Source organism: Schistocerca gregaria, chromosome X, assembly GCF_023897955.1.
Source record: "Schistocerca gregaria isolate iqSchGreg1 chromosome X, iqSchGreg1.2, whole genome shotgun sequence".
Taxonomy (NCBI): domain Eukaryota; kingdom Metazoa; phylum Arthropoda; class Insecta; order Orthoptera; family Acrididae; genus Schistocerca; species Schistocerca gregaria.
Genome location: NC_064931.1, coordinates 714,625,598 through 714,648,242, shown reverse-complemented (window position 1 = coordinate 714,648,242; position 22,645 = coordinate 714,625,598).

Sequence of the window (22,645 nt, the reverse complement as noted above, 5' to 3'; positions counted from 1 at the left end):
GTGTTTCCAATAGAGCACTAAAGATTTGCTCTGATATAATCAGGCCTGACTTATCTCAGATATGTAATTTATCACTGACTGAAGACATTTTTCCAGAGATTTTGAAATATATCATTGTGGAAACCTCTCTGTAAGAAATGTGGTAGGAGACATGTCATTAACTACTGACCTATTTCACTACTGAAACTATTTCACAAAATAAATGAAGGGGTAATGTAGCATAGAATAGTATCCCACCAGAGCAACAATAATATCCACAGTTTGGGTTTCAGAGGAGTTGCTCTACTGGTACTACCGTTTAAACATTCACTCACAAAATTTTACAAGTACCAAATAGCAAAATAGCACTGGTTAGTATTTTCTGTGACCTATGGCAGGCATTTGACTGTTTGAATCACAATGTTCTCGTATATAAACTGAGGTTTTAAGGAATTGATGGTACAGCCAAACAATAGATAGTGTCATGTCTAACCAAAAGAATGCACGAAGTTGCACTTAGTAATTCAGACAATGTAATCAGGGGAGATTTTTCTGACTGGGCAGAAATCACATATGAGGTTCACCAAGGCTCAGTCTTAGGTCTGCCATTATTCCTCATATATGTAAATGATCTTCTGTCTAACGTGCAACAAGCAGAGTTAGTTCTTTTTGCACATGACACTAGTACTGTAATCAATACACACATACATAAAGCAATACATTAAGTGGTAATCAATGTTCTTAAAAGTGTCATTGACTAGTTTTCTGCAAATGGTCTCAATTTTAATTTTCAAAAGGCACAACATATTCAGTTCTACATACCTAGAGGCAGAACATCAGTTATAAGTGTAACACATTCTGGGGAAATTTTAAGTATGGTGAAAACATCAAAACTTTTAGATACTCTTACTGATGAGACTTTAAACTGAAAAAAAAAAAAAACACGTTATAACTCCTATGACAGCTAAGTACAGCCACATTTTCACTTAGAATTATTGCAAATCTTTGGGAGAGCAAATGAGTAAGGTGACACATTTTACATATTTTCATTCTGTAACATCATATGAAATAATATTCTGGGGTAACTCAGGTTTAAGAAAGAAAGTTTCCATTGTCACAAATATGCTGTGAGAATAGTAAGTGGTGCTCACAATGATCATATTGTAGGCATTTGCTTGAGGAGTTGGGCAGTTTGACTACTGCTTTGCAGTATATTTACTCCCTCATGAAGTTTATTACAAATAAACCTTGGACCAGATTCACTTAGAGAACTCATACAGATTATCACAGACACCTGGTCATCAGAAAACTGCCAGATGACTGGAAATGCCCACTGATTCATCCATTACATAAAAAAGGTGACTGTGCAGACATAAATAATTACAGGGGCATTTCCCTACTACAAGTCACATACAAGATCCTTTCAGCATGCCTACTCAAAAGGACACAGAACCAGCTGGAACACATGATCAATGAGTACCAGGAGGGCTATCGACCTGGTCACACCTGTACAGAACATATCTTCAATTTGAAAGCCACGCTGACAATCAAAGCCCTCAGAAATATGCCAGTCATATGCACTTTTGTTGACTTTAAGAAAGCATATGACTCCATTGACTGCCAGTCATTGTTCAACACCCTGAACGAACAAGGTTTGGACAACAAGACACTATGACTGATCAAACAGACACAGACAAACATGACATCAAAAGTGAAATTTAGGGGGAAATCTCTGAACCCTTTGAAATCAGGACAGGCGTGTGTCAAGTTGATGGTCTCTCACTACTCCTCTTCAACCTAGTGTTGGACAAAGTCATTAAGGAATGGGAGAAAGAGCTGAAATTACAAGGACACTGGAAGCCAGTGCGACTATGATGACCCAAGGATGAAATGTTAATTTTGTGTTTAGCCTTTGCAAAACACCTGGCACTACTTGCAGACAATGGAACCACAGCAGTCAGTCAGGTAGAAGTACTCAAAGAGTGCACAAAAAAGTAGAGGTACTGATATCTAAAAAAAAGGAGTTTTTCTGCACAAAATTCAACATACTGAATGTAAACACAAAGTTTAACAAGAGCAACAGAGTAACACATTTTAAATGCCTTGGGGATGTGCTCAAACTGACAGGAAAGGAGAAAAACACACAAACACCAGGTTACTGAAGATAGAGAGTGCCTTATTCAAAACATAGGGTATCTACAACGAAAAATGTGTCTCCACCTCCATCAAAATTCATGACTACAATACTATAATCAAACCTGAGGTGCTATACATCTGCGAGACAATGACTCTACACACCAATGGCAATCTAGAGAAGATCCTCACAGAGGAAAGAGAAATAATCAAGAAAATTATTGGACCAAAACTCTCAGACGAAGGATTCAGGCTTCACTCCAGAGACACCACAGAGAAGTTGTCCAACCTTGCAGCAGACATAACAAAAAGGTAACTAAAATTTTACAGGCACATCAGCAGACTCCTACAGACCACACTCGCCAAAAAAATACTCAGATACATACAGAGGCTCAAAATCACTACACCCTGGATGGTACAAGTCAAAATTGATTTGGGAAAATCACAGATAGTTTCAGCAACATCACAGATAAAAGCTTCTATAGTCACAAACTACATGAGTGGGAAGCTATGTCTACATCTACATCTACATCTACATCTACATCTACATGGTTACTCTGCAATTCTCACTTAAGTGCCTCGCAGAGCGCACATTGAACCATTTTCATACTACTTTTCTACCATTCCACTCTTGAATGGTGTGTGGGAAAAAGAAACATCTAAATCTTTGCATCTGAGCTCTTATTACTCTTATTTCATTATGATGATCATTTCTCTCTATCTAGGTCAATGTCAACAAAATATTTTCGCATTTGGAAGAGAAATTTGGTGACTGAAATTTCATAAATAGATCTCACCGCAAAGAAAACCGCCTTTGTTTCAGTGACTGCCACCCCAACTCGCGTATCATATCAGTGACACTCTCACCCCTATTGCACAATAACATGAAATGAGCTATGTGCTTCTAGCTTCATAATTTTTACCTTGGCTCTTTATTGCTGAAAATTTTCTGTTTGATTTATTCATTGAATTTCACCATAGATCTTTGAAATGGCTGTTGAACTACCTGATGGTCATCCCTTCTTCTCCCAGCATGTTGTGTCTTCTTTTGATGTGTACCTTTGCTGTTGTGGCTGTTGGAGTGCTTTCTTCTTGCAGTGAAGATTGGGTTCTGTCCTCTCGATTGGAACTTTAGTTCATGTACAGTCAAGTTACAATGACACGTCACTGACATATAATAACAGTTGCATAATTATTATTCATGTGATATGTAATGAACATTTCATGTTTATTACTATAATTGTGGTGTATTATTTGCCACGACACATCACTGACATATGATACCTGTCATATGACAAACTACTTATTTGCTTCTGTCTCGGGTTCTTCGGCCGACGTTCGTGTGATGATTTTGCTGACGTTTCGCCAGCACGAGTGGCTGGCATTGTCAAAGCTTCACCCTCCATTGCCGGAGGTGAACTGGAGCCGGGCTCGCGGCCGCAGACTATATGTACCTTGCGCGCCAACGTCCGAGGGCTTCTCCGCGGTCATTTCCGCGGTCATTTCCGGTGCGTTTCTCCTCTTGCTACCTGCTACGGTCGTTCTCTGCAGTACGGGAAGCCAGGAGCCGTTTACCTTAAGGCTTTCTTCTTTCTTGTTGAAGCTGTTCCCGTGTTTGTGTATTTCTACAGCTTCTCTGTACAAGCGGGTGTGATAGTGCTTCTCTACAGCCAGAACTTCCGTGTCGGTGAATTTTATTACATGTACCTGGTCGGTCTCACTCAGTGCGTGTTCTGCCACGGCCGATTTTTCCACCTGTCCCAACCTGCAATGTCGCTTATGTTCTTTGATCCTGGTGTTGATTGATCTTCCAGTCATTCCGACATAAACTTTCCCGCATGTGCATGGTAAGCGGTATATTCCTGACATTGCAAGTGGGTCCCTTTTATCCTTTGCCGATCTAAGACATTCTTTGATCTTCCTTGTCGGTTTGAAAATTGTCTTTACGCCGTGCCGTGCTTTGTCCAGGACAAAAAACTACCATTTCTAGATGTGCTGGTCACAAGGGATGGCCAAAACCTGGGACATAGCGTGTACCGAAAACCGACGCACACGGACCGATATCTGCACAAACTGTCAAACCACCACCCGAGCCAGAAAAGAGGCATGATTCAGACGCTCGTAACGCGAGCAGCACGAATATGTGAGCCGCAGCACCTTAAACGCGAAATGCAACACCTGGAAAGTGTTCTGAGGAGCAATGGGTACTCCACAAATGATATTAGAAGTGTAACAGAGCCATACCACCGGCGAAGTAAGAAACCAGAAAAAGAAATGTCGGATACGGCCTTTCTGCCATACATTCCCAGAGTGACGGACAGAATCGGCCGTATATTACACAAGCACGGCGTAAAGACAATTTTCAAACCGACAAGGAAGATTAAAGAATGTCTTAGATCGGCAAAGGATAAAAGGGACCCACTTGCAATGTCAGGAATATACCGCTTACCATGCACATGCGGGAAAGTTTATGTCGGAATGACTGGAAGATCAATCAACACCAGGATCAAAGAACATAAGCGACATTGCAGGTTGGGACAGGTGGAAAAATCGGCCGTGGCAGAACACGCACTGAGTGAGACCGACCAGGTACATGTAATAAAATTCACCGACACGGAAGTTCTGGCTGTAGAGAAGCACTATCACACCCGCTTGTACAGAGAAGCTGTAGAAATACACAAACACGGGAACAGCTTCAACAAGAAAGAAGAAAGCCTTAAGGTAAACGGCTCCTGGCTTCCCGTACTGCAGAGAACGACCGTAGCAGGTAGCAAGAGGAGAAACGCACCGGAAATGACCGCGGAAATGACCGCGGAGAAGCCCTCGGACGTTGGCGCGCAAGGTACATATAGTCTGCGGCCGCGAGCCCGGCTCCAGTTCACCTCCGGCAATGGAGGGTGAAGCTTTGACAATGCCAGCCACTCGTGCTGGCGAAACGTCAGCAAAATCATCACACGAACGTCGGCCGAAGAACCCGAGACAGAAGCAAATAAGCAGTTTGTCAACAAGTGGCCACGAAAGTCTTAACAACCTGTCATATGATTATTAATCACCTGTGTTTATCAAAATTTCATGTTTATTGTGATGCTTATGCTGTATTACATTATTGTTATTATTGACAGTGTCTTCTAAGAAGATTACACAATTTATAGCCTCTACCAGGCCCAAATCATCATTCAAAATAGTGTAGGCACCCATGAGGGGGCAAGTGCCCTCTCCTGGAATCTGTGGTAGACTTTTTACTAATTTCAGAATTCTCATTTATTTCTAGAAATGATTGTCTTGGATTATACTCAACCACAGATTTGAATTGCCAAATGCAAGAGGAAATACCGTGCATTCAGTAAACATCGTGTCGTTATTTTATTATGTTGTTGATGATAAATTATTCTATCTTCTCCTTGTGGTGGTGGTTTCAGAAATGTTTTGTAATATTGGGGACTATGAACCTTTACAGACCATTACCAAAATAAAGTACCAAATATTTTCTCTGTGCTTCCTCGTATAGCCATTAATGAGCTGCAGAAAGGAACAGTCAGTCCTAACACCTAGCACAGCACAAACATACTGCTTTTCACATTTCTCTAATTCCCACAAGAATACCACTTTCACCTGCTGCACATCTTAATGTCAACACTGAGTGTGCATTTGACCCATTAAGGGTTACTGGGACTTCAGTTATTTTATATGGTACAACGATTGTAGCAGAATATGGAGAACATGTTCATGCTAAACTATAAGTGTATCCACCTATACTTCATCTATGGACCAAAATACAGAAGAATTATGATTTTTTTTCGCTGGAAGAGAGGGAAAAAGTGGTGAAATATTAACCCATTAGCACTGGAATTAATTTTTTCACAATTTTTTTTAAATTGTGTTAGTATGTCTGTAAAAGGCATAAATTACACAACAGAGTTGTTTCGACAAAATTCGTTACTGTCATTAGCGAGATATTTGATGCTGCCATATGGCAATGCTAGGCACTTTCACTACCTAAATTTATATGGATTACAACTTCAACTAAAATAAGTAGGTTATTGAAATTTCTTATTACATATACATGTTTTGTGTAAATTTATTATTCAGTCTTCATCATACAACTGATACTTTATAGCACAGTACAATTAATACTCTAAAATAAAATCTTGAACTCAGCATTATTTTACATGAAACGGAATAAAACAGTCAATACATAATCCCACATTACACTTTGAACACACCTTTTCTTCTTCTTTCCTTCTGTGTGCTGGATGAGGTGGTCAGTCTTATCAAAACTAATTGAATCTGATATGCGGCTGTCGGAACATGCCCTTGATGCAGATGGTCTCCCGGCTCCTTTTGGTAAAGCTTGGTGCCTTTGCAAGTACACTGTTGGATTTTGTGCAGTTTGCATTTATGGTGCTGGAGGATTACAGTGCTCATAATCAACACTGATCCTTTCGTTATTTGGCATCCTTATTTCAGCATCAGCTCATAGTTGATGAGAGGACAGGTTGCCTAATAATGTGTAAACATAATAAATGAAATAGCAAATCATAATAAAGTCAGCATCAGTATACAAACAATTACAAACCAATGACAGGCATACTTACACACCAACATGTTCATTTCCTTAATCTTCATCTGTGTCTACATTTGTATCTGGAGGCTCAACAAACACATCACCTTCAATATTGTCATTATAAAGAATCTCCAGCGCCTCAGCAAATGAGAAACCTCTTCTAAAACAAAAAAGGAAAAATTCGTCCTTTTACTGAGTACAAGCACCTAGTGTTGCCATCCGGCAACACCAACGTTCAAACAGCCTAAATGAACATAATTTATTACACAGCAAGCAGTAACCTCCAAAGAATATATATTTGAGTATTTAAACCACAACCATACCAAAAAACCAAATTATATATTATAAGTTACTGTGTAAAACATACTTACTCGAACTTATACTCCATTTTTCTTCGTCATTCAGCAAACAACAACTTTCAACACTGCTTACGCCACAGAATTTACATGTATTGTTAAAACTGTTGCATTGTAGTGATATTTACAGTCTTGCGGAATGGAATCCAGTACTGCCAACGCTCTCGCTCCATTGATGTCATGGAATCAACAATTTTAAACACGTGTTACAAACATTGCCATATGGCAATGCACGGCGCTTATGGGTTAAGGTAAAAAGATGTCTGGACATTATTCAAGCATATGAGAGGCAATTCAGCACCACATCCAGCCACAGAGATAGCAGGTGTGTACTTAGATGCCATGGCTACACAGTAATATGTGAAACAAGAGATACAAGACACATTTTGATTGAGTGCTAGGCTTTTAAATGTTGGTTATACCTATTAATTTGATGATTGTTTTCAGAGATTTTCTATATTCATAGACATATTAACAACATAAAATTATCATCTTTGGATAGACTAATGAAACAAGCTTGTATTTAGTGTATAACAGTAATCTACCTTAAAAAATATTGACTGGATAATTATCAGATGTTTAAGAAACAATAAGCTTTGTACACTTCCTCTATTATTTATTTCTTGGGGAATGACACATTTCCACATTCAACTAATCACTTTTACCAAGAATGACTTTTTTGGAATCTTTCCCCCTCTTGAATAACTTTCCCTGGATGCCCATGGGAAACAGTACTCAATAGGCTGGCTGTCTACCTCTACATCTACATGATTATTCTGCAATTCACAATGAAGTGTCTGACAGAGGGTTCATCTAAACATATTCAAACTATTTCTCTACTGTTTCACTCTCAAACAGTACACAGTAAAAACAAACACTTAAATCTTTCAGTGTGCGCTCTGATTTTTCTAATTTATATATTGTCAATGACTTCTCAGAGTAAATCAACAAAGCTTCAAAACGCATTTTGAAGAAATGATTAATGAAGTTTTGGAACAGAGCAATATTGATGCTGATTACAGGATAGAAAGTCATGATAATGCAAATTCCAAATAGGAAGTGGATTATGATGATCATGATGATGATCACATTGTTGGAATAAAGGGCACAGAAACAGGTGAAGATGATCTAAGTATTTTGATCTAAGTATAAAACAGTCATATCACAATGATTCCTACTTTTATGGTGGAGCAAATTACTTCAAAAGGAGAAAAGCGAAACCACCATCTAATTTCAGAACAAGGCTACATTTCATTGCAGATGCAAAGTCTGCAACTAAGGGCTAAGGCATTGTGTAGGAATCCAAGTCAAGTGCAAGTTGATAGTTGAAGTGGGAAGACCATGTAAAAATACTTCATAAGAGAATCTCTACAGCATGCTATGCCCTCATAGTTCTTACTTCAGCATGCAATATTATATGTATTAGATCAGTATACTTTATGTATATCTATTCTGATATTAGTTATGGGATAATATCCTGGGGAGTTAACAGGAAAAATATGGAAGCTATATTCAAATTGCAGAAAAGAGCAGTACGTATAATGACCAAGAGTGGCAGCATGGCTCACTGCCTTGAACTTTTTAAATGCTGGGAATCTTAACTGTCCCATGTGAATATATTTTTCAGAATGTTATGTAGCACAATAAAAATATTGGACACTATGTTTACTATTGTTCTGTACATGGTTACAAAAGTAGAAACTGCAATAATTTGCATCCGGATAGAAAAAATAAAGTTAAAATGCAACAGAGAATACTGTACAATGCCATCAAATTATATAATAAATTACCGCAAATCAGAAAAGACATAGAGACAATCTCCTCCTTCAAAGAAAAACTAAAAAAAATTTACAAAATAAAAGTTACTGTACAGTGATGGAGTACTTGAATTAAAAAAGGTTACTTAAAATCTGGAAGTTCTGTGTTAAACTATATGGAGAAATAATAATTATATAAGACTGAAAAATGTAAATTAGATTATAAGAAAATTTCACTGTCAACTATTGTCTAAGAAACAAATTTAAACTGTTAAATTATCTATTATTCATTGACAAAATCCATACAATGTAAATTGTTTCACAGATTAATAAAGAATGAGGCTTTGTAATGGCCAAAGAATAAAACTGGAAATATAAAAGTACTCTCAAATGAACCTATCTTTTGTACAGGATACTGGTTTTCTTGAACTGGAAGCTATTATAGGCCTACTTTTATTCACAGCAGTCTTCAAATCTAGCAAAAGATCCACAGCTTGCCATTTCTCAGTGGGTGGAACTAGCAGTAATATTTTTCACTGTACCATAAGAGAGAGTTCTTGTTCATATCAACAGCTCTTTGGTTCAAGAACCCAGAGTACAAGAAAGAAAGGGAAAAAGGTATGACTGACATGGAGTTAAACATTTATAAAAGATTTATTGTGAACTTTAGCTCATTACTCTCCAGGCTGTACTACATAAACTGTTGAAATGCTGGTGCTTTCCACAGTCAATGTGGATTTCAAATACACATGCCAAGAAACCCAGTGATGTATGAGCTAAAGATTATTTGTGTGGCAGACACTAGGACCTAGTTCTTATGTAATGTCTAGATTATGGCCTCTAATAAATCTGAAAGTTAACATCAAATTGTGAATTCATTTTGGAAATTTTTGAGCAATTTTATCTCTGAACATTTTAACAGACTGGCATAGCATATGATCAATAATTAAAAGTTTTAGTTGAAACTTCCTGGCAGCTTAACTGTGTGCAGGACTGAGACACAAACTTGGGACCTTTACCTTTTGCAGGCAAGTGCTCTACGGACTGAATTACCCAAGCATGACTCACGACCCATCTTCATCGCTTTGCTATGACCAGTACCTCATCTCCTACCTTCCAGACTTACAGGAGGTCTCCTGCAAAATCTGCTGTACTAGCAGATTCAGGTTTAGATTCTTTATTCATCATTCAGCATTATTACATGCAATAGCAATAGCAGCAAGGTTGGCAATTCAACTAAGTACCTGGGTGTTAAAATTACAAACAACTTCAGTTGGAAAGACCACATAAATAGTATTGTGGGGAAGGTGAGCCAAAGGTTGCGTTTTGGCAGGACACTTAGAAGATGCAACAAGTCCACTAAAGAGACAGCTTACACTACACTCATTCGTCCTCTGTTAGAATATTGCTGTGCCGTGTGGGATCGTTACCAGGTGGGATTGATGGAGCACATAGAAAGGGTGCAAAAATTGGCAGCTCGTTTTGTATTATCAATTAATAGGGGAGAGAGTGTGGCAGATATGATACGCGAATTGGGATGGAAGTCATTACAGCAAAGACGTTTTTCGTCGCGGCGAGATCTTTTTACGAAATTTCAGTCACCAACTTTCTCTTCCGAATGCGAAAATATTTTGTTGAGCCCAACCTACATAGGTAGGAATGATCATCAAAATAAAATAAGAGAAATCAGAGCTCGAACAGAAAGGTTTAGGTGTTCGTTTTTCCCGCGCGCTGTTTGGGAGTGGAATGGTAGAGAGATAGTATGATTGTGGTTCGATGAACCCTCTGCCAAGCACTTAAATGTGAATTGCAGAGTAGTCATGAAGATGTAGATGTAGATCTTCTCAGTTCACTTAACCTATTAATTTTGTAAAATATATTTTTACATATTTAAGCTGATATTGCTAAAAATTCTTCTAATGAACAAAATGGGTTAGTTTCCTTAAATACTTTGATTGGCATGCTTGAGGCATGTTTAGACAATTTGTTATATATTATAGTTGATGTGTTCTTATTACCATTGTTAGTTTTTGCTAATCTATTTTGTGACAAGAACAGATAAGCACAGATTATTATCAAGAATATCAAGAATTTTATTCACCGTAGATCATTTTAAAATGATATTGGCTTCGTCATACAAGATGTACTAGTACATACAGAATAATAAAATAAACTTCTGTCAATACATTATAGAATACATTTGATGCATGGCAGTGTACCAAATTACAAAGGATAGCTTTTAAAAGTTAACGCAGCAAGCTATCTTATAATCTAATATAATATGGTATTTTATTGTTTATAGTATAAACTTTGTGATTACACACAGTTAACCACAGCACAAAATAATATATTTAACTACAGACAACTTTTAAATGCTTATATTCTCCTCAGGCATCTCAAAGAATTCTTTAATGTCATAGAATGGATGATCTGGCAGCCAGCTGTACCACTTAATTTTAAAAGAATTTTTATCCATAGACTGAACATTAACTGGGAGTTTATTGAACATTTTGAGTGGGTTAACTTTGTGGGAATTTCCTGTTCTCACTAATCTGTGGCACGGTATGTCTAAATTACCGTTAGCCCTGATGTGTTCGTGTATTTCCCTTCTGGCAATAAATTCTGAAATATTATTTTTAATATAGAGTACAGACACATAGATGTATAAATTGTGTTGTAATCATCCTTTGATTTGTTACATCTAAATCTGGTAGTTCAGCAAGTATATAGTTAACACTATCAAGAATATATAGATTATATAAATGTTAATATTCTATATTTAATGAACAATTTTTTTTTTTATAATGTGTCTTATTATCTACTTTTTCCATTACTCTTATTGCTTTCTTCTCGGTCACCATAATTTCACCTATTTTGTTCTGTTTTCCCAAAGTATTAACCCATACCTTAAAACAGATTGAAAAAAAGCAAAATGCACCATCTTTACATATTCATGTGTCACACAGCACACCAGTCTCTTCAGAAGATGTACAACTCTTGACAGCCTAGCCACTATGTGTTGAACATGTGAGATCCATGTTAGTTTATTGTCAAATATGATGTTACAAATTTTGCATTTTGGTTTTCTATTTTTACAATCTTTGACAGCCTGAATCATATTACTTCTAGAAGAAAGGATACTGTCGAGACATGACTTAGCCACAGTTGGTAGATGTTCCCAAAATGAAATTTTCACTCTTCAGTGGAGTGTGCGTTGACATGAAACTTCCTGGCTAATTAAAACTGTGTGCTGGACTGAGACTCAAACAGAGGACCTTTACCTTTTGAGCCATGTCTCTGTAGTATCCTTATAAACACATCACTGTTGTCTCCAGTTCTCGATGTACCCGTCTCCTGTTAGTGAGACAAGGGATACATCAAGATCACCTTGCAAAACTTAAAGTCTGTCCATAAGACCAATGGCAGAACTTGTGTGCCAGTGTCTTTATCTCAGAGTTTCAAAAATTTGAAAAATTATATGTATGAAAGTGAAAAGAAAGGAAACACTTTGGACAATATGATAATAGAAGCTTTTTAAATGTGGTGCTACAGAAGAATGCTTAAGATAAGCTGGGTAGACCACATAACTAATGAGTATAATCAGGGAGAATATAAATTTTTGGCACAATTTTACTAAAAGAAGGGACTGTTTGGCAGGATACATTCTGAGACATCAAGGAACCACCAATCTAGTGTTCAAGGAAAGTGTGGGCAGTGAAAACTGTAGAGGGAAACAAAGAGATGAATACGGTAAGCAGATTCAGAATGAGGTAGGTTGCAGTAGTTATTCAGTATGAAGAGCCCTTCATTTCTTCTTTTTTAACTGCAGTGAATTATTATTATTGTTATTATTATTATTATTATTATTATTATTATTATTATTATTATTATTACACTTGTTACAGGCCTTTATCAGACCACACGAAGCATTTATGACTACTTGTTCTTCCTGTTTTTCCAATAATCATTCATTCATTCACTAAAGGCCCTCTTCCTTTCCTTGGTCCACTTTGGTCTTGGGTTTTAGTTGCTGTCTTCTCTGATTGGTGGAGGACATCGAAGAAGTGCAAATAAGGGCAGCTCATTTCATGTTATTGCACAATAGGGGTGAGAGTGTCACTGGAATGATACATGAGTTGGGGTGGCAGTTACTGAAACGAAGGCGGTTTTCTTTGTGGTGAGATCTTTTTATGAAATTTCAGTCACCAACATTCTCTTCCGAATGTGAAAATATTTTGTTGACACCGACCTACATAGAGAGAAATGATCATCATAATGAAATAAGAGTAATAAGAGCTCAAATGGAAAGATTTAGGTGTTCCTTTTTCCCACACACCGTTCAAGAGTGGAATGTTAGAGAAGTAGTATGAAATTGGTTCAATGAACCCCCTGCCAGGCACTTAATTGTGAATTGCAGAGTAACCATGTCGCTGTAGATGTAGATGTAGACATTACTTCCCACTCATGTATTTTGTGTCTATAGATGCTTTTATCTGTGATGTCTGCAGAAACTACCTACGGTTTTCCCAAATCAATTTTGACTTGTACCATCCAGGGTGTAGTGATTTTGAGCCTCTGTATGTATCTGAGTATTTTTTTGGCGAGTGTGGTCTGTAGGAGTCTGCTGATGTGCCTGTAAAATTTTAGTTACCTTTTTGTTATGTCTGCTGCAAGGTTGGACAACTTCTCTGTGGTGTCTCTGGAGTGAAGCCTGAATCTTTCGTCTGTGAGTTTTGGTCCAATAATTTTCTTAATAATTTTTCTTTCCTCTGTGAGGATCTTCTCTAGGTTGCCAATGGTGTGTAGAGTCATTGTCTCGCAGATGTATAGCACCTCAGGTTTGATTATAGTATTGTAGTCATGAATTTTGATGGAGGTGGAGACACATTTTTCGTTGTAGATACCCTATGTTTTGAATAAGGCACTCTCTATCTTCAGTAACCTGGTGTTTGTGTGTTTTTCTCCTTTCCTGTCAGTTTGAGCACATCCCCAAGGCATTTAAAATGTGTTACTCTGTTGCTCTTGTTAAACTTTGTGTTTACATTCAGTATGTTGAATTTTGTGCAGAAAAACTCCTTTTTTTTAGATATCAGTACCTCTACTTTTTTGTGCACTCTTTGAGTACTTCTACCTGACTGACTGCTGTGGTTCCATTGTCTGCAAGTAGTGCCAGGTGTTTTACAAAGGCTAAACACAAAATTAACATTTCATCCTTGGGTCATCATAGTCGCACTGGCTTCCAGTGTCCTTGCAATTTCAGCTCTTTCTCCCATTCCTTAATGACTTTGTCCAACACTAGGTTGAAGAGGAGTAGTGAGAGACCATCAACTTGACACATGCCTGTCCTGATTTCAAAGGGTTCAAAGATTTCCCCCTAAATTTCACTTTTGATGTCATGTTTGTCTGTGTCTGTTTGATCAGTCATAGTGTCTTGTTGTCCAAACCTTGTTCGTTCAGGGTGTTGGACAATGACTGGCAGTCAATGGAGTCATATGCTTTCTTAAAGTCAACAAAAGTGCATATGACTGGCATATTTCTGAGGGCTTTGATTGTCAGCGTGGCTTTCAAATTGAAGATTTGTTCTGTACAGGTGTGACCAGGTCGATAGCCCTCCTGGTACTCATTGATCATGTGTTCCAGCTGGTTCTGTGTCCTTTTGAGTAGGCATGCTGAAAGGATCTTGTATGTGACTTGTAGTAGGGAAATGCCCCTGTAATTATTTATGTCTGCACAGTCACCTTTTTTATGTAATGGATGAATCAGTGGGCATTTCCAGTCATCTGGCAGTTTTCTGATGACCAGGTGTCTGTGATAATCTGTATGAGTTCTCTAAGTGAATCTGGTCCAAGGTTTATTTGTAATAAACTTCATGAGGGAGTAAATATACTGCAAAGCAGTAGTCAAACTGCCCAACTCCTCAAGCAAATGCCTACAATATGATCATTGTGAGCACCACTTACTATTCTCACAGCATATTTGTGACAATGGAAACTTTCTTTCTTAAACCTGAGTTACCCCAGAATATTATTTCATATGATGTTACAGAATGAAAATATGTAAAATGTGTCACCTTACTCATTTGCTCTCCCAAAGATTTGCAATAATTCTAAGTGAAAATGTGGCTGTACTTAGCTGTCATAGGAGTTATAACGTGTTTTTTTTTTTTCAGTTTAAAGTCTCATCAGTAAGAGTATCTAAAAGTTTTGATGTTTTCACCATACTTAAAATTTCCCCAGAATGTGTTACACTTATAACTGATGTTCTGCCTCTAGGTATGTAGAACTGAATATGTTGTGCCTTTTGAAAATTAAAATTGAGACCATTTGCAGAAAACTAGTCAATGACACTTTTAAGAACATTGATTACCACTTAATGTATTGCTTTATGTATGTGTGTATTGATTACAGTACTAGTGTCATGTGCAAAAAGAACTAACTCTGCTTGTTGCACGTTAGACAGAAGATCATTTACATATATGAGGAATAATGGCAGACCTAAGACTGAGCCTTGGTGAACCTCATATGTGATTTCTGCCCAGTCAGAAAAATCTCCCCTGATTACATTGTCTGAATTACTAAGTGCAACTTCGTGCATTCTTTTGGTTAGACATGACACTATCTATTGTTTGGCTGTACCATCAATTCCTTAAAACCTCAGTTTATATACGAGAACATTGTGATTCAAACAGTCAAATGCCTGCCATAGGTCACAGAAAATACTAACCAGTGCTATTTTGCTATTTGGTACTTGTAAAATTTTGTGAGTGAATGTTTAAACGGTAGTACCAGTAGAGCAACTCCTCTGAAACCCAAACTGTGGATATTATTGTTGCTCTGGTGGGATACTATTCTATGCTACATTACCCCTTCATTTATTTTGTGAAATAGTTTCAGTAGTGAAATAGGTCAGTAGTTAATGACATGTCTCCTACCACATTTCTTACAGAGAGGTTTCCACAATGATATATTTCAAAATCTCTGGAAAAATGTCTTCAGTCAGTGATAAATTACATATCTGAGATAAGTCAGGCCTGATTATATCAGAGCAAATCTTTAGTGCTCTATTGGAAACACCATCAAATACAGATGAGCTTTTATTTTTGAGAGAATATGTGATTTTCTTAATTTCAGGAGGAGAAGCTGGTAAAACATTCATATGACTGAATTGTCTGAAAGTTGCTTTTTCAACATCATTGTGTGATTTTTCTATTGAACAGTTTGTCCCTATATTTTCTACTACATTTAAGGAGTGATTATTAAATATGTTTGCTACCCTGTGACTCATCATTTATAACCCTTCAATTTAATTCAATAATGATATTATCCCATTTTTTGGCCAGTCGTCTTGAATCTCATTTCACTACATAGCATATAGCGTAAAGTTTATTATCAGAAGATTTTTGAGAACTGTAAGAATGCCCACTATTTGGAACATCACTCACATATTTTCTATATATTCTTTTTGATTATCAATATTTTGCTGTGTTATTTCACTGTCATATGTTTGAAAATACACGTTGTAGCTAGTTAACTTCAATAAACAAGTAAAAAGGTGAAACAATATTGTCACATAGAAGAAGGTGTAATTAGATGAATGATGAACACTAACTTCACTTAACGAAGGTTTATTCAGCACTTGCACATATAAGAGCGTGGAGCGAACTGCCTCCTAACAAAACACATACCGTATATATACACAGCTACAGAACATTCCAATACAATGATTCTTGCCATTTGTGGGTACTTCTAGACTCTACTCGAACCAAATGTAGAAATTAAAATGGTACAGTCCAGATGAGTTTTGAACTGATCAGCCTTCACTCAACACTCTACAATCATAACCATTACACCACACTACTGCTCAGCTTCTGCTGTTACATTGTTCCCTCCTTAAGCAAACAGCGTCTTGGTGTTAGTCCTCCTAGTTCGGGAAAGAGTCATCGGTCCTGAATACTCCAACTCTCGATGACTGAGCTTGCCCTGGTGGTGATCTTCTTAGAACTTCTTTTGCCACTACACTGTTCATCACCTTTCTGCTTGTTGCCTGTCACTGGAGCTTCGAATTTACCCTGGGTGGCAGGTTCCTTGTTGTACTTCATTTGAAGGACATATCTCTGACCTTTTGTCATCTTGCATCAGGGTCGAAATCTTAAACATCATAAGTAACATCGGGCAACTGTGTTACAACCTTATAAGGTCCAAAATAGCGCCTGAGGAGCTTTTTAGAGAGACCAACCTTCTGAAGAGGAGTGAAGATCCAGACAAGGTCACCAGGCTGGTAAGCAACAGGGCGGTGGCTCGTTTTAAATGTTCGGCGATCATTTTCTTGATCCTGCAACGTGCGGAGTCGAGCTAACTGCCAAGCTTCCTCAGCTCTGGTTAACACGTGGCTGATGTTGTCATTGTCCACGTCATCAAGATGTAACGGTAACACAGTGTGCATCGTCATAGTCACCTCACGCCCATGCACTAGGAAAAATGGCGTAAATCCTGTGGTGTCTTGTTTGGCGCTGTTGTAGGCAAATTTCGCAAAAAGTTAGCATGTCGGACAAGGTCTTATTAAGGTGTTCAGTAAGCCCATTAAATTGCGGATGGTAGGCAGTCATCCTGTGATGTGCAATGTTGCACCGAAAGTTTATCTCTGTGACAAGATTCAATTGAAAAACTTTCCCTCGATCCGTAATCAACACATTTGAGACACCTTGTTTTAATAGAATGTCCTCCACCATGAATTTGGCTACCTCAAATGCTTCGGCTGTTTTCATGGCTTTTGTAATGGCACAGCATGTCAGATAATCAGTGCAAACAATAATCCATCTATTGCCACTAACAGATGTTGGAAATTGTCCAAGGAGGTCAATCCCAAAATGCTGGAAAGGCGTTTCGGCTGGTGGAATTGGTATGAGTCAGCCAGGTGGTTTCTGAGGAACTGCCTTCCTCCTCTGGCACTCTCTACAGTGTGACACATAGTTACGGACACTCCTAAATAATCCTGGCCAGAAAAATCTCTTGTGGATTCTGTCATAGGTCTTAATAAATAAGCTTCAGTCCGCCTTGTTGGAGACACTTAAGAACAGCCCTCAGTCTTTTTAAATGTTCCTCAAATGTCTCTGAGAACACTATAATGTCATCTAAATAACAAAGACACCTCGTCCACTTCAGGTGCTGCAGAAGATTACCCATCACCCGTTCAAAAGTTGCTGGTGCATTACCCAAACCGAACGGTATTACCTTAAACTCATACAGGCTCTCAGGGGTGATGAATGCAGTTTTCCTATGATCAGCCTCATCTACTTCAATTTGCCAGTATCCCAAATACATGTCCATGGTTGAGAAAAACTTTGCACTCTTCATACAATCTAGTGTATTGTCAATTCGTCTAAGAGGTTAAATGTCCTTTTTAGTTACGTTATTAAGCTTTCTGTAATCAACACAAAAGCGCCAACTGCCATCCTTCTTCCTGATGAGGACCAGTGGTGATGACCATGGGATCTGTGAAGGCTGAATGATGTCATTCTTTATCATTTTCTCTACCTCGTCATGAATTATTCGACATTCCATTGCTGACACACAGTATGTCCTCTGGCTTATTGGTTGATGGTCTCCATTGCTAATCTGGTGCTTCACTGTTGATTTGTCTAATCTGCTGTTCATCTGTGGATTGAAGTATTTAGATAACTCTTGAAGAATGGCAAGTAACTTCTTTAGTTTTTCCTTAGTGAGATCTGGTAATAATTGAGCTAGAAGATCTTGTCTCACTAATTTCGCCCACAGACATGGCCTGGGAGTTTTCTACAACACTCAGCTGTTCTTCAAATAATGGCTCAGCATTTGCTAGGCACATGCATGTTGGAAGCATCTGTGGTTCTCGGCAACAGTTAACTATCCACAATTCAGCAAATCTGTGCTTAAATGACACGACAGACGCTGAGATGACATTCCATTACAAGATCCATGTACTCATGCATGGCATTACATGTGACAGTTACCTTTCTAGCACTGACTGCAGGAATGATCACTTCATCCAGGACACATAGTCTCCACACACTGGGATGCATATCTTCCTGTCCACAGTATCTCATCTCGTCTAGCATAATCTTCAAGCAACCACATTAACAATTGCCTGAGAAGCTTTCAAAAAGTCCCATTCGAGAATGACATCATCACTACACTCTTGTAGGACAATGAATTCTAAGGGCTGTGTATGGCCACTTATACCCACATGAATAGTACATCTTCCTTTATGTTTTACATATTTCCCATTAGCCACCTTCAACAGAGATGTTTTGTTGTCGACGAATAGAGTTTTCTGCAACTGATGACAGTACTTCTCCGAAATGACTGAATATGATGCTCCAGAGTCCACAAGAGGTTGGGCTGGTTGGCCATCCATGAGGATATTGACATAGTTTCCTATCATTTTTGTAGTGTTCAACGGCAGAGGATTTTTCTCTTCGGCGGCTTCACCTCCAAGGAAGGTGGCACCCTTTAGTTTTCTAGGTTGTGGCAGCTAGGCGATCGGCTGAAGCTTCTAAACGGTGATGGAGACCTCGATTGAGATGTTGGGGAGTGTCCTCTCCAGTGGCTAGCTTGATGGTGACCTGCATCGTCCTGCACCCACATCTTCTTGTTCATCTTCGTCATCCCAGAGCTGGCATCAGCTGGGGTCGGTCTGCTGTCTTGTGGCACAGGCATCATCAAATATCTGCCGCCTTTCTCAACAATAGTGCATAACATTCTGCAGTCATCTACAGTGAAAACATACTGGTTGGTTATCCTGGATCCTCCAGACGTCAGTCTTCCTTGGTGCCCAAATAGTTTCCTCATGCGGCTTTGTAGGAATGTAACTCTGCCTTGGTCTCAACTTTTTCACAGTTTTAAAGGGAAATGACTGACGAGATAATGGGTTCAATGTCTGTTCCACTTCCTCCCTTATGACCTCTTGAAGCGTGTCGGTTTTTTGCTTGTCGTACAATCCAAGACCCTTATGAACTTCCTCTCTCACTATCTGATGAAGAACACTTGTGAAATCAGTTGCTTCCTCCATCACAGACATTGATACAATGTTGTGGTCATAAGGGGCTTAATATGCTGGATGAGGTCTGGAAGAAACATGATTTACTGTATTGTGTAAATGAAGGACTAACAGAATGTCACACTGCAGATCGAATTTTAGCCGATGAAGCCAATCAAGCAGAAGAAGGGACAAAGGAATCTGTAGTTGTATGTTAACCGTGGACCTAGGAACAATGGAGAGGCTCCGTCGCTGCCACATCCGCAGTGGTCCACAACCCCACGATGACTACTGCAGTCCACTTCACACCTCCCCCCCCCCCCCCCCCACACACACACACCAAACGCAAGGTAATTGTGTGGCTCAGCCCCTGGTGGACCCTCCAGGGAACATCTCACACCAGACGAGTGTAACCCTAAGTTTGCATGGTAGAGTAATGGTGGTGTAAACGTATGTGGAGAACTTGTTTGCACAGCAATCATCGATATAGAATTTGTAGTTAATAAAGCAATGTATGCTGAACTTAAATTGGGTGCTGGGATAAATTTCCAACAAGCTACGAACATAGCTCATTATAAATAAATAAACAAAAAATGTTCAAATGTGTGTGAATTCTTAAGGGACCAAACTGCTGAGGTCGTCAGACCCTAGACTTACACACTACTTGAACTAACTTACGCTAATAACAAAAAACACACACCCCTGCCCAAGGGAGGACTCAAACCCCTGTGGGAGGGGCTGCACAATCCATGACATGATGCCTCTAACAATGCAGCCAGTCCGCCTGACCATTGTATAAGTGGTGTTCAGAAAGAAACAAGCTGGAGTCATAATTACAGAAACCAGTACCTGTATATTAGAAGTATTGACCCAGGCTGTTGAGAAACTTGTCCCACTGTCACACAAGGTGGTAAATGACTGTCACATAAAATTCCCAGGGCTGCAATGTTAACCAATTCTGCAGTTCTGCACGTACACTTGGACATCATCATCCGAGCTGAATTGTTTGCCCCTCAGATTCTTTTTAAGGGGACCAAAAGTGGCATAATCACAGGTACAGAGCTCCAGACCATATGAAGGGTGGCCAAGAAACTCCCATTTGAATTTCTGCAGGAGTGCAACAACTGTGTTGGCTATATGAGGCTTTGCATTGTCACGGAGTAGAATGACCCCATGGGTGAGATTGCCTGGTTGTTTTGATTTGATCAATTGTTTGAGGGTGGTCATAGTTTGAGAGTAATGCTGGGCATTCACTGTTGTCCCTTGCTGCAGGAAATGAATCAGAAGGGAGCCATGTTGGTCAAACATTCTGACGTACAAACCATTCACCTCAGATGACGACGTCCAGTTGTACATGCAGAACTGATTAACATTTTTTGAGACAGTCATTCACCATTCATTGTGTCAACAGCCAGGATCAATACCTGTAAGATGCAGGTACTGGTTTCTGTAATTATGCCTCCAGCTCGTTTCTTTCTGAATGTGCCTTTTACACTAAACAAGCAAAAGAATAAACTAGTGGGATGTTTAAAAAATTGCATCGAATCAATGGTGTCAGTGGCTAAAAGTGCCTTCAAGCAAAAAGAAGTAAGAAGAAGACCTGTTAAAACATCCACAGTTCTACAAATACCTACGGCATCTGGAGAAAGGAGAAATCATCCTGTCTGTGGACCAATCAGCTATTGGCTCTTCACCAGGAGAGGTAGGAGCCATAGCTCAAACAGCGAAGAATGCACAAAGCACAAAGGAGCACATACAGAAGCTGAAAAGGCATAACAGGATAGTGGAATTTGTCATTATTGGTAAAGGATTATATTTAGAAGTTCACAAGAAAGAAGCTACACTACCCAACAAATTGCTTGCAAATATAGATCTGTTTATGTTCATAAAAAGATTCAAAATCCCAAAAATTTTGTGGACTGGTCATGTGGAACATGATGCCAAATATGGTGCTGAAATCTAAATAAAATGAAAAGAAATACTATGAGAAAATTGGGGATTGAACATGGGCCAACAAATTATCACTCAATGTTCTTAACTGCTGTCGTATTGTGCCCTTTTGTGAGCTGCTGTATCCACGTCCCTCATACTTGATGTGTAAATCTTTTTGATTATTGCCCTTCTTGTATAATGGATACTTGCCTGGGAATTTTTCTATTTTCCAGGTTTTCTCAAAGATTAATTTTAGCTAAATTTTTATTTTTGACAGGGACCATTTCAAATATTCTGCCGTAATAGAGTCTCCTCCATTACCTTTGTAAGGTTTAACAAGTTTTTCAATTTCTTTGATAGCTGGGGTAAATCTTCATTTTGCAAGTATTGTGAAACTTTCAGTGCTATGTATGCCAAATAGTTGAACCTCACCCCCCACCCCTATATTGCTAGATTTACATTTGAACTCCATCTACTAACTCTTTAAATATCACTTACTCCTCCAAAGATCTACTGGTAAAGGGCCTCTTTAGCATCTCATCTTCAGAAAACACCTTCATACTAAATTTCCTCGTGCACTCACTTTTTTTTTTTTACTGCCATCTAGCTTATAGTAATATATAGTAATCATAACTAAATTTAATATATTAATTTTACCGATATAAAGTGAACTGTTTAAACATTAATTTTATAATTAATAGTTCAACACTGTGAGGGATAAAATGAAATGAAAAAAAAAAAAAAAAACAAATTGGTATCACTGGGAATCAAACCTAGGTTCACAAAATACCAGTCTGTGCACTTTGGGAACAGCTCCTCAAATTCCTCATTCTCTACATTTGCACAGTACATTGCATGCAATTTCAAAGAAAAATACTGTCCTGGTCCTGTGAGCAACATAGGACTCATAG